The 3,786-nt window shown below is 36.4% G+C and overlaps 1 protein-coding gene and 1 long non-coding RNA gene across 7 annotated transcripts in view; both read left to right on the top strand.

Annotated features, from left to right (window-relative positions):
• LOC141435369 (uncharacterized) overlaps positions 1-3,786 on the top strand; it is a 758,872-nt gene that overhangs the window by 486,729 nt on the left and 268,357 nt on the right. The window lies entirely within an intron of this gene.
• On the top strand, positions 2,342-3,645 carry LOC141435387 (uncharacterized). The gene is made up of 3 exons (XR_012452144.1): positions 2,342-2,369; positions 2,919-2,945; positions 3,619-3,645. It is a non-coding gene; the product is annotated as an uncharacterized lncRNA (long non-coding RNA).

The following is a 3,786-nucleotide window of genomic DNA, read 5'->3' as shown; positions in this document are numbered from 1 at the left end:
TCAGCTGGCTTAGCGGTATAATATTGAACTTGTAAAAACTGGAGGTCTATGGTTTAAATCTAGGTCGACGCGACTTAGTTTTTTCTTTTTTTTTTACTTAGTCATGTTTTACTTTCAAAGCATATTTACCACGTGGCTTCTCCAAATAACACTACTTGACAAAAAACTCACCCGGGTAGGTACTTTGTAATTTAATTAAAGTACTTAAATAATATTCAGTGCGAGGAAATGGTTGCCATTCGATAGTAAGTATCTTTAAATTTCCTTCAAATCCTTTCACAAAATAATCGATTGCCATTTTAAATATTAGTCTCCATTACAAAAAATTGTGGTAAATTAGCAAGTCGTTTTCATTGAAATAATAAAAAAATGCGTTCCTAAAAGAAGAATTAATGAAATGAATTTAATATTTATGGCACGTTAGATATTAATTATTTAATTTATTTATAGTGTTCCAGCAATAACTGTCATGTGTCGGGTAAGTTTACTTACAGTTAAATATACGAATAGCCTGTACACGGGAAATGCTAGTTGTGTTTATTTCGCTAATTAATAGGTATGTAGAAATATGACTTGCCCGAAGATTTTTTTATCCGAGAAAAGTTTAGAATTATAATATTGTTGCAAGTTACTGTCTAGTACGTCCGGGGAAAAACTAGTACAACTCAAGTGTTGAAGTAATGTTTTTTGCATCATTTGATTCAGAAAAAAATGTGTTATTTTACCCAACTGCTCGAAGGATGGCTTACCTATGTATGGTGTATAATATAATATGTTGTACTGCCTTTTCGGCGAAATATGTTTCGCAAAATTTCACTTAGCAACCAACCTTTCGCCAAAGTTTCATTTCGCCAACTATATTTGGCATAACTTTACTTCGCATTTTTTATTTCGCCGCAACATGTTTACATTGCAAAATTTTACTTCATCACACATTTATGTGTGCAAATAATTATGTAGCAAATGATGGCTTAGGCAAATAACACATTTGTCAAATAACATTTGGGCAATTTTTTTACATTGCAAAGTTGTACTTTAATTTGATTTGTGCGAGCGAGCGGAACGAGCGGCAAGACGGTTCGGAACAGAAGCGACTTGGATAGTTTAGGTTCAGAAGGCTAAGGCGGAGCGAAGCGGAGCGTAGCTCCCGCCTTAGCCTTCGATGTTAGGTTTTTTGGTACCAGCCAGGATAAATGACACTAGAAAAGTAGGTTGGATGCCATTCAATAAGTTGCTAAATTAAGGTATGCCAATCAATACATTTGACGAAATCATAAATGACATCTTAAAAAAATTCCAGGTAATAATTTGCTAATAATAATTTAATCGAATCATTAGTTGGAAAATAGATATTAGTGCGAAACGTGAGTGGGAAATAACATTTCGCCTAAAAAAACTATGGGATAATAGTTTGGGAGTTAATAATTTGCTAAATAATTTTCGCCGATACATTAGTAAACCATATAATATATGTTAATAAGTATCACTTGACCAATTATTGAAACTAGTTTTTAACCTCCGACGCCATTAGAGGGGTGTTATAAGTTTGACCGCTACCGTAAAATGCTTCAACTTTGCCCTCTGACCCCAACATTGCCTGAATTGATTAAAGTCGATAACTTAGCACTCTTATAGGTTTATCTACACGGGAATTATTATTACGGGGGATAAAAGTTTAAAAACCTAAAGGGTGCTAAGTTATCGACTCTAAATCGAATCAGGCAATGTTGGGGCCAGAGGGCAAAGTTGAAGCAGTTTACGGTATGTGTGTCTTTCTGTCTGTGGCACCGTAGCTCTTAAACGGGTGGACCGATTTGAATGCGGTTTTTTATTTGAAAACAAGTTTTCTAGCGATGGTTCTTAGGCATGTTTCATCAAAATCGGTTCAGCTGTTTTTGAGATATTGAGCTTTGAAGTGACAGTCAGGGTTTTTTTGTATTCCTCGTGTGCACAAAAACAACTCAAATCACGTGCACGCTATTTAATTAATGTGTTTAATAATCCAGAAACTTTATTGTACAAAATAAGTAAACAACCAAAACTGACAAACACTACATACAACATACGTACTTACTGTATTTATAAAATCACTAGTTCCACGGTTTTGAACAAAAATCTAGGAATTTAACTACCTACTGTATTTTAAAAACCTACGCTATTATACGTTACCACTACCATGAGTTTACAGTGACCGTACTCGATAGCGACGGCGTAAATTATTTGTATGGAGAATTGTAGAGCGCCTCTACAAATAATTTACGCCGTCGCTATCGAGTACGGTCACTGTAAACTCATGGTAGTGGTACTGTCATGTTGTTTACATTAATTATATTTTATTTTAGTGTGATGGTGATAATTGCGTCGGTGACGTAAGTTAATTAAATTGCAGTTTTAGGCATTTATTTTCTGTAACAGAGCTTCTGTTAGGGCGCAATTATCTAATACCTTTAAGTTCTCGTATTTTCGGGGATGACAAAGCGATATAGTTTTTTTTTTCGACTGGATGGCAAACGAGCAAGTGGGTCTCCTGATGGTAAGAGATCACCACCGCCCATAAACATCTGCAACACCAGGGGTATTGCAGATGCGTTCCCAACCAGGAGGCCTAAGATGGGATACCTCAAGTGCCAGATATTTCCCCGGCTGTCTTACTCTCCACGCCGAAACACATCAGTGCAAGCACTGCTGCTTCACGGCAGGATTAGCGAGCAAGATGGTGGTAGCAATCCGGACGGACCTTGCACAAGGTCCTACCACCTATGTTTGGTCTTATCTCTGGGAAAACGCTTATTAACGAGTTTTAGCCCGAGCAAAGCTCGGTCGCCCAAATACTACAGGTTTATACAACATCCGAAATTTGTCGAATATTGTTTTTCTAATAATCGAGCCTAATAAAGTATGTATAACTTTTTTTCTAGTGTAAAGGAAATAACTGCATTGTACAGGTAAAGTTAATGCCAAATTAGTTCGCTTAGGGGCTTTTTACACCATCCATTTATTAGTGTTAAATGTGATGTCGTCTCCGTCTATTCGAATAAAACAAATAGAGACGGCATCACACCTAACCGCCAGTTAACACTAATCAATGGATGGTGAAATAGCCCCTTAATATTCTGAATAGACGTTTGTGAACGAACTAAACAAACGTTTATGAACGAGATATAAATAATTAAGAATCCTACTAATATTATACTAATATAATAAATATATAATTGACTTTTACGCAACGTAATGAAATCGTAAATTGCAGGTAACCAGTGGATGCAAGTGGCGAGTTGTCGTTCATTGTGCCGTTCGAAGGGGGAAGCCTTTGTCAGCAGTGGACGTCTTCAGGCTGATGATGATGATGAGTAAAATCCATGGTTTCGGGAATACCCAGGGAATTTTTGAAAATACAAACTGAAATATAGATGCACAGAAAAACCAGACTAATAAGACCAGCACTGAGAATCGAACCCAGGTCCTCGGCATTCCATGCCGCGCGCTATACCGCTACACCACTGCTGGACACAAAAAATGTTGGAATAAAAGTACAAAAAGATTCCATTCTACTGTTAAAGTGCTGCGTGCGATGCAGCGGTTAATAGCTAGTACTATAGTAAATAATTTCCGTTTCAGTGTAATGGTGAAAATTGCACAGCAAATGTAAGTTACCTACCTATTATGAAAAATGTAAATATAGGTGTGTTATACATGTGTATGTATGTATGTAAAGTCTTTTGTACACAATAAGTAACAAACACAATTGACAGACATTGACATATATGTGCAAATTCAAACTTATCC

This window comes from Choristoneura fumiferana, chromosome 14 (assembly GCF_025370935.1).
Source record: "Choristoneura fumiferana chromosome 14, NRCan_CFum_1, whole genome shotgun sequence".
NCBI lineage: Eukaryota > Metazoa > Arthropoda > Insecta > Lepidoptera > Tortricidae > Choristoneura > Choristoneura fumiferana.
This window is presented reverse-complemented; position numbering and strand designations above follow the sequence as displayed.